Raw genomic sequence first — 13,596 nt, 5'->3', positions numbered from 1 at the left:
GGCGGAGGGCGCCCCTGCCCCGCTCAAGAAGCCGAGCCTCTCTGCGCTTCCCCGCCGCCTCCTCCCGCCCCAGGCCCCGCGCCGGGTCGGGCCTGTTGAGTTCGCCGGCCGCGTCCCGCGGGCTCCGAGGGACGGGGGTGACAGGCGGGGCGGGCAGGGAGCGGCGGGCCGGGGTTGGGGGCTGTCTCTGTATACACACACACTCACACTCACACGCACTCACTCACTCACACTCACACAAGATGCGCCTCCACGGCTGGACCCGCCAAGGTGGAGCCCTTCCAGCCCCCCTCCTCTCCTCGCCTGGCCTCCTTCACCTCCCCGCCCCCCACCCCCAGCGCGCCGGGGCCGCTGACTGCGCACCGGCGGGAGGGGCGGGGCGCTCGCCCTTTGACCCCAGCCAGGGGCGGCCCTCCCCCACAACCCCTTTCAGCTGCGCCCCCCACCCTGTGGCCCGGCGGCCGCCTATTCCCCCGGCCAGGGCTGGGGCACAGCGCACGGGGGAGGGGAGCCAGTGTATGGGGCGTCTCTCTCTCTCTCGGGATGTGTCCCAAGGGTGGGGTGGGGTGGCGTGGTTTGTGGGGCGCTGAAGAAATCAGTCCCCTCCATCTCCTCCCTCTGGAAAACACCCAAGCCCTTGGAGAACTGCCCGCACCTCTACCTACCGTGGGGGCCGGGACCCTCCTCTGTGTCCTCCTGTGGCCCAGTCCAAGGGGCCTGGGCCTGGCCGGGGCTGCATTGGACCCCGACCACCCTGGCGTGTGGACTCGCTAAAAATTGGCGATTAGATATTGGATTCCAGCGTCATTGAGGTCATTTCACTAATGAGTGCACCGCAAAGAGTTTCCTAATCCATCTGTGAGGGTGGCAACCGAAAGAGAATTTTAGAGCTGACAGAATAGGCGAGGAAAGGCATAGGAGATTTCCACACCCAGTAAGGAAGCCTTTCCCGAAGTGGAAGAAAGAAAGGAGCAAACAGAGACACCGGTAGCCCGCCCGGATCAGAGTCTGCCCCTGAGAGAAAGTACCCTGACCAGGTTCACCCGTGGGTGGGTCGCGAGCTAGCGGCATTCAGAAGAGCGAGGCCCGCAGTCTGTGCAGAAGACACCTGCACTCGGGTGTGTGTGGCGGCACGATTCACAAGCAGCTCCAGATGTTAAACCAAGGAGAAGCCAGGGAGTTCCCAACGCCCCAGGTGTCCTCAGCCCACGACTGGCTGCTGTGGCAATGCGAAGCCCGGCTCCTTGTCTCAGAGCGGGGCAACCAGGAGGTGTGATGTCCACCCCGGGGTTCCCAGGAGGATCAGACTGAAGCTGGGACTTGGCCTGAAAGTGTCCCCTCGCATGGCCACCCCCTTCCCCTTCCTGCTCCTCTACTCCTGGTGCCCCTCCATCCAGGGGCCAGACCTTAAAGAGTCACCCGCAAGAGAATCCTGGTCCCAAAGGAGCCTTCTGGGGGACCCCTGCTGAGAGAGGTTGTGGGCATGGCCCGCTGGGGCTCTGCCCGACCCAGGGCTGAGAGATGCAACCTCCCAGCTCTGGGTCCCTGCAGGAAGTGTTGGCAAGCACAGGGCCAGTCCTCCAAAGGCCCAGGTGCAGGGAGCCCAGGCCAAGCAGCCTGTGGAAGAAGCCACATGCTGTGCCACCCCGGGGAACACGACTGCAGGCCACGGCCCTTCCCACCTCCTCCTCCTCCTCCTCCTCCTCCTCCTCCTCCTCCCACCCCGCCTCCGCCCCCGCCCCCACATGGCACAGGGCCCAGAGACACCTCAGACACTTGCTACCCAAAGTGCAAAGGGCATCAGTTGCTCCTCCAAACCCCCCCCCCAGCCCAGCAGACCGCGTTGTCCAGCCAGCCCCCGGGCCTCCCTGGGGTGCCCAGCACAAAAGTGCAGACACCCACCGGACCCTCAATCTCAGTTTTCGGATGTTTTTGCCACTCTGAGGACCCGCAGGCCAGCTGGGCCTTCTGGCAGGACAGAGAGCCCCGGAATCCGACGTGGAGAGCTGGGTGTACGTCCCCATGAGGAGGCGGTCCCCACCTCCGCGGCTCTCCCCTTGCGGGGAGCGGCAGCCGCGGGGCCTCAGAGAAGACACCAGGCTGGGCCCCCACGGCACAGCGGGAGCACGTCCCCCGCAGGCCACTTAGCCACGGCGGCCAGCCGGCGGACGGTTGGGTTGCGCGAGACGCTGCGGCCGCCCTGCTACCGGGTTCCTGGGAGGGCGTCCTGGAACCAGCGTCCACACCAAGCCCTTGGAAGGCCCAGGCGACGGAGGAGCCCCGTCAGGCAGGGGCCGAGGACGGTGACGGCCCGGGCGGGGAGGAGCGTGTCAGGCAGGGGCAGAGGACGGTGACAGGTGATAGGCCGGGCGGGAAGGAGTCAGTCAGGCAGGGGCCGTGGAGGAGACGGGCTGGGTAAGGGTTAGGGTTAGTGTCAGGGCACAAGTCACAATCGCAAAGACCTGGAAGCCACCCGAGTGCCCATCGACCCACGAGTGGGTAAATAAAATGTGGCGCGTGGACACCACGGAGTGCTATTCGGCTATGAGGAGCAGCGGTGAGGGGGCACCTCTCGTGGTTCTCCTGGCCAGAGCTGGAACCCGTTCCAGTAAGCCAAGTATCCCAAGAATGGACACACGAGCACCACGTGCTCGCGCTCACCAGCAAATGGGTACGAACCGATGGACACCTAAGTGGACACAGAGGAATCACCTTCTTCGGGTGGGTGTCGGGCGGGTGGGGGGAGGGGATGGGCATACACATCCATTAGGAATGGGGTGGGTACGCACCGACTGGGGGATGGGCGCACTTGAAGCTCTGACCCGAGGGGGGAGGCTGGGAGAGGGCAACGCACCCGTCCTTAACATTGGTGCCCCCACAATATGCTGGAACAACATGAGGGGTAAATGAATAAGAACACGGGGGGGGGAGGGGGGCACGGGCAACACATGTCACCTTAATACTTGGACTCCCATCATCTGCTTGAAAAGAGAGAGAAAAGTAAATGCAATAATAGAGATAAGAGACACTTTTTAAAAATAATGAATCCGGCCGGGCGCTGTGGCTCACGCCTGTAATCCTAGCTCTTGGGAGGCCGAGGCGGGCGGATTGCTCAAGGTCAGGAGTTCAAAACCAGCCTGAGCAAGAGCGAGACCCCGTCTCTACTATAAATAGAAAGAAATTAATTGGCCAACTGATATATATATAAAAAATTAGCGGGGCATGGTGGCGCATGCCTGCAGTCCCAGCTACCCGGGAGGCTGAGGCAGAAGGATCACTCGAGCCCAGGAGTTTGAAGTTGCTGTGAGCTAGGCTGACGCCACGGCACTCACTCTAGCCTGGGCAACAAACCGAGACTCTGTCTCAAAAAAAAAAAAAAAAAAAAAAATGAATCCGAAGAGAAAAGTAAAAGGAGGCCTGTGGAGCAGGTCTGGGTGTGACTCCGGATCCCCGAACATCAGGTGCCACCACCAAAGATTCCTACGTGTAGCCCATAGAACCCCAAAAGCAACGGGAGGAGTTCTGGTCACATACTCCCTCAAAATGACATCCTGGCCTTCTTCTGGAACTCCCTCCCCTCTCAGACTCTCAAGGTTTCCTCCAGCGTGTCGGCTCCAACAGAGCAGACCTTTGGTCTGAGACCTGACAGTCCAGAAGCCACGCATGCTGCCGCGTGGCGGCGGTGTCACGGCTCGGGACAAGAGGAGGCCCCACGGTGCGGGCTGGGGCGCCAGGCACCGCGGCCGGCGGGCGCTGAGGGTGGGGGTCACCCCCACCCCGGGCCGCCCCCGCACTCCCAGAAACGCGACAGAACCAGAGGCAAAAAAAAAAAAAAAGAAGAAGCCTACGGCACCCGGTATTCCCGGGCGGTCTCCCATCCAAGTTCTAACCAGGCCCGACCCTGCTTAGCTTCCGAGACCAGACGGGATCGGGCGCGTTCGGGGTGGTGTGGCCGTGGACGGCGGAGGGCGCCCCTGCCCCGCTCAAGAAGCCGAGCCTCTCTGCGCTTCCCCGCCGCCTCCTCCCGCCCCAGGCCCCGCGCCGGGTCGGGCCTGTTGAGTTCGCCGGCCGGGTCCCGCGGGCTCCGAGGGACGGGGGTGACAGGCGGGGCGGGCAGGGAGCGGCGGGCCGGGGTTGGGGCCTGTCTCTGTATACACACACACTCACACTCACACGCACTCACTCACTCACACTCACACAAGATGCGCCTCCACGGCTGGACCCGCCAAGGTGGAGCCCTTCCAGCACCCCTCCTCTCCTCGCCTGGCCTCCTTCACCTCCCCGCCCCCCACCCCCAGCGCGCCGGGGCCGCTGACTGCGCACGGGCGGGAGGGGCGGGGCGCTCGCCCTTTGACCCCAGCCAGGGGCGGCCCTCCCCCACAACCCCTTTCAGCTGCGCCCCCCACCCTGTGGCCCGGCGGCCGCCTATTCCCCCGGGCCAGGGCTGGGGCACAGCGCACGGGGGAGGGGAGCCAGTGTATGGGGCGTCTCTCTCTCTCTCTCGGGATGTGTCCCATGGGTGGGGTGGGGTGGCGTGGTTTGTGGGGCGCTGAAGAAATCAGTCCCCTCCATCTCCTCCCTCTGGAAAACACCCAAGCCCTTGGAGAACTGCCCGCACCTCTACCTACCGTGGGGGCCGGGACCCTCCTCTGTGTCCTCCTGTGGCCCAGTCCAAGGGGCCTGGGCCTGGCCGGGGCTGCATTGGACCCCGACCACCCTGGCGTGTGGACTCGCTAAAAATTGGCGATTAGATATTGGATTCCAGCGTCATTGAGGTCATTTCACTAATGAGTGCACCGCAAAGAGTTTCCTAATCCATCTGTGAGGGTGGCAACCGAAAGAGAATTTTAGAGCTGACAGAATAGGCGAGGAAAGGCATAGGAGATTTCCACACCCAGTAAGGAAGCCTTTCCCGAAGTGGAAGAAAGAAAGGAGCAAACAGAGACACCGGTAGCCCGCCCGGATCAGAGTCTGCCCCTGAGAGAAAGCACCCTGACCAGGTTCACCCGTGGGTGGGTCGCGAGCTAGCGGCATTCAGAAGAGCGAGGCCCGCAGTCTGTGCAGAAGACACCTGCACTCGGGTGTGTGTGGCGGCACAATTCACAAGCAGCTCCAGATGTTAAACCAAGGAGAAGCCAGGGAGTTCCCAACGCCCCAGGTGTCCTCAGCCCACGACTGGCTGCTGTGGGAATGCGAAGCCCGGCTCCTTGTCTCAGAGCGGGGCAACCAGGAGGTGTGATGTCCACCCCGGGGTTCCCAGGAGGATCAGACTGAAGCTGGGACTTGGCCTGAAAGTGTCCCCTCGCATGGCCACCCCCTTCCCCTTCCTGCTCCTCTACTCCTGGTGCCCCTCCATCCAGGGGCCAGACCTTAAAGAGTCACCCGCAAGAGAATCCTGGTCCCAAAGGAGCCTTCTGGGGGACCCCTGCTGAGAGAGGTTGTGGGCATGGCCCGCTGGGGCTCTGCCCGACCCAGGGCTGAGAGATGCAACCTCCCAGCTCTGGGTCCCTGCAGGAAGTGTTGGCAAGCACAGGGCCAGTCCTCCAAAGGCCCAGGTGCAGGGAGCCCAGGCCAAGCAGCCCGTGGAAGAAGCCACATGCTGTGCCACCCCGGGGAACACGACTGCAGGCCACGGCCCTTCCCACCTCCTCCTCCTCCTCCTCCTCCTCCTCCTCCTCCTCCCACCCCGCCTCCGCCCCCGCCCCCACATGGCACAAGGCCCAGAGACACCTCAGACACTTGCTACCCAAAGTGCAAAGGGCATCAGTTGCTCCTCCAAACCCCCCCCCCAGCCCAGCAGACCGCGTTGTCCAGCCAGCCCCCGGGCCTCCCTGGGGTGCCCAGCACAAAAGTGCAGACACCCACCGGACCCTCAATCTCAGTTTTCGGATGTTTTTGCCACTCTGAGGACCCGCAGGCCAGCTGGGCCTTCTGGCAGGACAGAGAGCCCCGGAATCCGACGTGGAGAGCTGGGTGTACGTCCCCATGAGGAGGCGGTCCCCACCTCCGCGGCTCTCCCCTTGCGGGGAGCGGCAGCCGCGGGGCCTCAGAGAAGACACCAGGCTGGGCCCCCACGGCACAGCGGGAGCACGTCCCCCGCAGGCCACTTAGCCACGGCGGCCAGCCGGCGGACGGTTGGGTTGCGCGAGACGCTGCGGCCGCCCTGCTACCGGGTTCCTGGGAGGGCGTCCTGGAACCAGCGTCCACACCAAGCCCTTGGAAGGCCCAGGCGACGGAGGAGCCCCGTCAGGCAGGGGCCGAGGACGGTGACGGCCCGGGCGGGGAGGAGCGTGTCAGGCAGGGGCAGAGGACGGTGACAGGTGATAGGCCGGGCGGGAAGGAGTCAGTCAGGCAGGGGCCGTGGAGGAGACGGGCTGGGTAAGGGTTAGGGTTAGTGTCAGGGCACAAGTCACAATCGCAAAGACCTGGAAGCCACCCGAGTGCCCATCGACCCACGAGTGGGTAAATAAAATGTGGCGCGTGGACACCACGGAGTGCTATTCGGCTATGAGGAGCAGCGGTGAGGGGGCACCTCTCGTGGTTCTCCTGGCCAGAGCTGGAACCCGTTCCAGTAAGCCAAGTATCCCAAGAATGGACACACGAGCACCACGTGCTCGCGCTCACCAGCAAATGGGTACGAACCGATGGACACCTAAGTGGACACAGAGGAATCACCTTCTTCGGGTGGGTGTCGGGCGGGTGGGGGGAGGGGATGGGCATACACATCCATTAGGAATGGGGTGGGTACGCACCGACTGGGGGATGGGCGCACTTGAAGCTCTGACCCGAGGGGGGAGGCTGGGAGAGGGCAACGCACCCGTCCTTAACATTGGTGCCCCCACAATATGCTGGAACAACATGAGGGGTAAATGAATAAGAACACGGGGGGGGGAGGGGGGCACGGGCAACACATGTCACCTTAATACTTGGACTCCCATCATCTGCTTGAAAAGAGAGAGAAAAGTAAATGCAATAATAGAGATAAGAGACACTTTTTAAAAATAATGAATCCGGCCGGGCGCTGTGGCTCACGCCTGTAATCCTAGCTCTTGGGAGGCCGAGGCGGGCGGATTGCTCAAGGTCAGGAGTTCAAAACCAGCCTGAGCAAGAGCGAGACCCCGTCTCTACTATAAATAGAAAGAAATTAATTGGCCAACTGATATATATATAAAAAATTAGCGGGGCATGGTGGCGCATGCCTGCAGTCCCAGCTACCCGGGAGGCTGAGGCAGAAGGATCACTCGAGCCCAGGAGTTTGAAGTTGCTGTGAGCTAGGCTGACGCCACGGCACTCACTCTAGCCTGGGCAACAAACCGAGACTCTGTCTCAAAAAAAAAAAAAAAAAATGAATCCGAAGAGAAAAGTAAAAGGAGGCCTGTGGAGCAGGTCTGGGTGTGACTCCGGATCCCCGAACATCAGGTGCCACCACCAAAGATTCCTACGTGTAGCCCATAGAACCCCAAAAGCAACGGGAGGAGTTCTGGTCACATACTCCCTCAAAATGACATCCTGGCCTTCTTCTGGAACTCCCTCCCCTCTCAGACTCTCAAGGTTTCCTCCAGCGTGTCGGCTCCCACAGAGCAGACCTTTGGTCTGAGACCTGACAGTCCAGAAGCCACGCATGCTGCCGCGTGGCGGCGGTGTCACGGCTCGGGACAAGAGGAGGCCCCACGGTGCGGGCTGGGGCGCCAGGCACCGCGGCCGGCGGGCGCTGAGGGTGGGGGTCACCCCCACCCCGGGCCGCCCCCGCACTCCCAGAAACGCGACAGAACCAGAGGCAAAAAAAAAAAAAAAGAAGAAGCCTACGGCACCCGGTATTCCCGGGCGGTCTCCCATCCAAGTTCTAACCAGGCCCGACCCTGCTTAGCTTCCGAGACCAGACGGGATCGGGCGCGTTCGGGGTGGTGTGGCCGTGGACGGCGGAGGGCGCCCCTGCCCCGCTCAAGAAGCCGAGCCTCTCTGCGCTTCCCCGCCGCCTCCTCCCGCCCCAGGCCCCGCGCCGGGTCGGGCCTGTTGAGTTCGCCGGCCGCGTCCCGCGGGCTCCGAGGGACGGGGGTGACAGGCGGGGCGGGCAGGGAGCGGCGGGCCGGGGTTGGGGGCTGTCTCTGTATACACACACACTCACACTCACACGCACTCACTCACTCACACTCACACAAGATGCGCCTCCACGGCTGGACCCGCCAAGGTGGAGCCCTTCCAGCCCCCCTCCTCTCCTCGCCTGGCCTCCTTCACCTCCCCGCCCCCCACCCCCAGCGCGCCGGGGCCGCTGACTGCGCACGGGCGGGAGGGGCGGGGCGCTCGCCCTTTGACCCCAGCCAGGGGCGGCCCTCCCCCACAACCCCTTTCAGCTGCGCCCCCCACCCTGTGGCCCGGCGGCCGCCTATTCCCCCGGGCCAGGGCTGGGGCACAGCGCACGGGGGAGGGGAGCCAGTGTATGGGGCGTCTCTCTCTCTCTCTCGGGATGTGTCCCAAGGGTGGGGTGGGGTGGCGTGGTTTGTGGGGCGCTGAAGAAATCAGTCCCCTCCATCTCCTCCCTCTGGAAAACACCCAAGCCCTTGGAGAACTGCCCGCACCTCTACCTACCGTGGGGGCCGGGACCCTCCTCTGTGTCCTCCTGTGGCCCAGTCCAAGGGGCCTGGGCCTGGCCGGGGCTGCATTGGACCCCGACCACCCTGGCGTGTGGACTCGCTAAAAATTGGCGATTAGATATTGGATTCCAGCGTCATTGAGGTCATTTCACTAATGAGTGCACCGCAAAGAGTTTCCTAATCCATCTGTGAGGGTGGCAACCGAAAGAGAATTTTAGAGCTGACAGAATAGGCGAGGAAAGGCATAGGAGATTTCCACACCCAGTAAGGAAGCCTTTCCCGAAGTGGAAGAAAGAAAGGAGCAAACAGAGACACCGGTAGCCCGCCCGGATCAGAGTCTGCCCCTGAGAGAAAGTACCCTGACCAGGTTCACCCGTGGGTGGGTCGCGAGCTAGCGGCATTCAGAAGAGCGAGGCCCGCAGTCTGTGCAGAAGACACCTGCACTCGGGTGTGTGTGGCGGCACGATTCACAAGCAGCTCCAGATGTTAAACCAAGGAGAAGCCAGGGAGTTCCCAACGCCCCAGGTGTCCTCAGCCCACGACTGGCTGCTGTGGGAATGCGAAGCCCGGCTCCTTGTCTCAGAGCGGGGCAACCAGGAGGTGTGATGTCCACCCCGGGGTTCCCAGGAGGATCAGACTGAAGCTGGGACTTGGCCTGAAAGTGTCCCCTCGCATGGCCACCCCCTTCCCCTTCCTGCTCCTCTACTCCTGGTGCCCCTCCATCCAGGGGCCAGACCTTAAAGAGTCACCCGCAAGAGAATCCTGGTCCCAAAGGAGCCTTCTGGGGGACCCCTGCTGAGAGAGGTTGTGGGCATGGCCCGCTGGGGCTCTGCCCGACCCAGGGCTGAGAGATGCAACCTCCCAGCTCTGGGTCCCTGCAGGAAGTGTTGGCAAGCACAGGGCCAGTCCTCCAAAGGCCCAGGTGCAGGGAGCCCAGGCCAAGCAGCCCGTGGAAGAAGCCACATGCTGTGCCACCCCGGGGAACACGACTGCAGGCCACGGCCCTTCCCACCTCCTCCTCCTCCTCCTCCTCCTCCTCCTCCTCCTCCCACCCCGCCTCCGCCCCCGCCCCCACATGGCACAGGGCCCAGAGACACCTCAGACACTTGCTACCCAAAGTGCAAAGGGCATCAGTTGCTCCTCCAAACCCCCCCCCCAGCCCAGCAGACCGCGTTGTCCAGCCAGCCCCCGGGCCTCCCTGGGGTGCCCAGCACAAAAGTGCAGACACCCACCGGACCCTCAATCTCAGTTTTCGGATGTTTTTGCCACTCTGAGGACCCGCAGGCCAGCTGGGCCTTCTGGCAGGACAGAGAGCCCCGGAATCCGACGTGGAGAGCTGGGTGTACGTCCCCATGAGGAGGCGGTCCCCACCTCCGCGGCTCTCCCCTTGCGGGGAGCGGCAGCCGCGGGGCCTCAGAGAAGACACCAGGCTGGGCCCCCACGGCACAGCGGGAGCACGTCCCCCGCAGGCCACTTAGCCACGGCGGCCAGCCGGCGGACGGTTGGGTTGCGCGAGACGCTGCGGCCGCCCTGCTACCGGGTTCCTGGGAGGGCGTCCTGGAACCAGCGTCCACACCAAGCCCTTGGAAGGCCCAGGCGACGGAGGAGCCCCGTCAGGCAGGGGCCGAGGACGGTGACGGCCCGGGCGGGGAGGAGCGTGTCAGGCAGGGGCAGAGGACGGTGACAGGTGATAGGCCGGGCGGGAAGGAGTCAGTCAGGCAGGGGCCGTGGAGGAGACGGGCTGGGTAAGGGTTAGGGTTAGTGTCAGGGCACAAGTCACAATCGCAAAGACCTGGAAGCCACCCGAGTGCCCATCGACCCACGAGTGGGTAAATAAAATGTGGCGCGTGGACACCACGGAGTGCTATTCGGCTATGAGGAGCAGCGGTGAGGGGGCACCTCTCGTGGTTCTCCTGGCCAGAGCTGGAACCCGTTCCAGTAAGCCAAGTATCCCAAGAATGGACACACGAGCACCACGTGCTCGCGCTCACCAGCAAATGGGTACGAACCGATGGACACCTAAGTGGACACAGAGGAATCACCTTCTTCGGGTGGGTGTCGGGCGGGTGGGGGGAGGGGATGGGCATACACATCCATTAGGAATGGGGTGGGTACGCACCGACTGGGGGATGGGCGCACTTGAAGCTCTGACCCGAGGGGGGAGGCTGGGAGAGGGCAACGCACCCGTCCTTAACATTGGTGCCCCCACAATATGCTGGAACAACATGAGGGGTAAATGAATAAGAACACGGGGGGGGGAGGGGGGCACGGGCAACACATGTCACCTTAATACTTGGACTCCCATCATCTGCTTGAAAAGAGAGAGAAAAGTAAATGCAATAATAGAGATAAGAGACACTTTTTAAAAATAATGAATCCGGCCGGGCGCTGTGGCTCACGCCTGTAATCCTAGCTCTTGGGAGGCCGAGGCGGGCGGATTGCTCAAGGTCAGGAGTTCAAAACCAGCCTGAGCAAGAGCGAGACCCCGTCTCTACTATAAATAGAAAGAAATTAATTGGCCAACTGATATATATATAAAAAATTAGCGGGGCATGGTGGCGCATGCCTGCAGTCCCAGCTACCCGGGAGGCTGAGGCAGAAGGATCACTCGAGCCCAGGAGTTTGAAGTTGCTGTGAGCTAGGCTGACGCCACGGCACTCACTCTAGCCTGGGCAACAAACCGAGACTCTGTCTCAAAAAAAAAAAAAAAAAAAAAAATGAATCCGAAGAGAAAAGTAAAAGGAGGCCTGTGGAGCAGGTCTGGGTGTGACTCCGGATCCCCGAACATCAGGTGCCACCACCAAAGATTCCTACGTGTAGCCCATAGAACCCCAAAAGCAACGGGAGGAGTTCTGGTCACATACTCCCTCAAAATGACATCCTGGCCTTCTTCTGGAACTCCCTCCCCTCTCAGACTCTCAAGGTTTCCTCCAGCGTGTCGGCTCCAACAGAGCAGACCTTTGGTCTGAGACCTGACAGTCCAGAAGCCACGCATGCTGCCGCGTGGCGGCGGTGTCACGGCTCGGGACAAGAGGAGGCCCCACGGTGCGGGCTGGGGCGCCAGGCACCGCGGCCGGCGGGCGCTGAGGGTGGGGGTCACCCCCACCCCGGGCCGCCCCCGCACTCCCAGAAACGCGACAGAACCAGAGGCAAAAAAAAAAAAAAAGAAGAAGCCTACGGCACCCGGTATTCCCGGGCGGTCTCCCATCCAAGTTCTAACCAGGCCCGACCCTGCTTAGCTTCCGAGACCAGACGGGATCGGGCGCGTTCGGGGTGGTGTGGCCGTGGACGGCGGAGGGCGCCCCTGCCCCGCTCAAGAAGCCGAGCCTCTCTGCGCTTCCCCGCCGCCTCCTCCCGCCCCAGGCCCCGCGCCGGGTCGGGCCTGTTGAGTTCGCCGGCCGGGTCCCGCGGGCTCCGAGGGACGGGGGTGACAGGCGGGGCGGGCAGGGAGCGGCGGGCCGGGGTTGGGGGCTGTCTCTGTATACACACACACTCACACTCACACGCACTCACTCACTCACACTCACACAAGATGCGCCTCCACGGCTGGACCCGCCAAGGTGGAGCCCTTCCAGCCCCCCTCCTCTCCTCGCCTGGCCTCCTTCACCTCCCCGCCCCCCACCCCCAGCGCGCCGGGGCCGCTGACTGCGCACGGGCGGGAGGGGCGGGGCGCTCGCCCTTTGACCCCAGCCAGGGGCGGCCCTCCCCCACAACCCCTTTCAGCTGCGCCCCCCACCCTGTGGCCCGGCGGCCGCCTATTCCCCCGGGCCAGGGCTGGGGCACAGCGCACGGGGGAGGGGAGCCAGTGTATGGGGCGTCTCTCTCTCTCTCTCGGGATGTGTCCCATGGGTGGGGTGGGGTGGCGTGGTTTGTGGGGCGCTGAAGAAATCAGTCCCCTCCATCTCCTCCCTCTGGAAAACACCCAAGCCCTTGGAGAACTGCCCGCACCTCTACCTACCGTGGGGGCCGGGACCCTCCTCTGTGTCCTCCTGTGGCCCAGTCCAAGGGGCCTGGGCCTGGCCGGGGCTGCATTGGACCCCGACCACCCTGGCGTGTGGACTCGCTAAAAATTGGCGATTAGATATTGGATTCCAGCGTCATTGAGGTCATTTCACTAATGAGTGCACCGCAAAGAGTTTCCTAATCCATCTGTGAGGGTGGCAACCGAAAGAGAATTTTAGAGCTGACAGAATAGGCGAGGAAAGGCATAGGAGATTTCCACACCCAGTAAGGAAGCCTTTCCCGAAGTGGAAGAAAGAAAGGAGCAAACAGAGACACCGGTAGCCCGCCCGGATCAGAGTCTGCCCCTGAGAGAAAGCACCCTGACCAGGTTCACCCGTGGGTGGGTCGCGAGCTAGCGGCATTCAGAAGAGCGAGGCCCGCAGTCTGTGCAGAAGACACCTGCACTCGGGTGTGTGTGGCGGCACAATTCACAAGCAGCTCCAGATGTTAAACCAAGGAGAAGCCAGGGAGTTCCCAACGCCCCAGGTGTCCTCAGCCCACGACTGGCTGCTGTGGGAATGCGAAGCCCGGCTCCTTGTCTCAGAGCGGGGCAACCAGGAGGTGTGATGTCCACCCCGGGGTTCCCAGGAGGATCAGACTGAAGCTGGGACTTGGCCTGAAAGTGTCCCCTCGCATGGCCACCCCCTTCCCCTTCCTGCTCCTCTACTCCTGGTGCCCCTCCATCCAGGGGCCAGACCTTAAAGAGTCACCCGCAAGAGAATCCTGGTCCCAAAGGAGCCTTCTGGGGGACCCCTGCTGAGAGAGGTTGTGGGCATGGCCCGCTGGGGCTCTGCCCGACCCAGGGCTGAGAGATGCAACCTCCCAGCTCTGGGTCCCTGCAGGAAGTGTTGGCAAGCACAGGGCCAGTCCTCCAAAGGCCCAGGTGCAGGGAGCCCAGGCCAAGCAGCCCGTGGAAGAAGCCACATGCTGTGCCACCCCGGGGAACACGACTGCAGGCCACGGCCCTTCCCACCTCCTCCTCCTCCTCCTCCTCCTCCTCCTC

The 13,596-nt window shown here is 63.0% G+C and overlaps 3 pseudogenes; all 3 read right to left on the bottom strand.

Annotated features, from left to right (window-relative positions):
* Nucleotides 1-3,841: 3,841 nt before the first annotated feature.
* Nucleotides 3,842-3,960, bottom strand: LOC142875074 (uncharacterized; annotated as a pseudogene).
* Nucleotides 3,961-7,799: 3,839 nt separating this feature from the next.
* On the bottom strand, nt 7,800-7,918 carry LOC142875073 (uncharacterized; annotated as a pseudogene).
* A 3,844-nt stretch (nt 7,919-11,762) lies between these two features.
* LOC142875072 (uncharacterized) lies at nt 11,763-11,881 on the bottom strand (annotated as a pseudogene).
* Between the last annotated feature and the right edge of the window lie 1,715 nt (nt 11,882-13,596).

Source organism: Microcebus murinus, chromosome 13 (genome assembly GCF_040939455.1).
Source record: "Microcebus murinus isolate Inina chromosome 13, M.murinus_Inina_mat1.0, whole genome shotgun sequence".
In the NCBI taxonomy this organism is placed as follows: Eukaryota; Metazoa; Chordata; class Mammalia; order Primates; family Cheirogaleidae; genus Microcebus; species Microcebus murinus.
The sequence above is the reverse complement of the archived record's forward strand: the minus strand, read 5'-3'. Positions and strand labels throughout refer to the sequence as shown.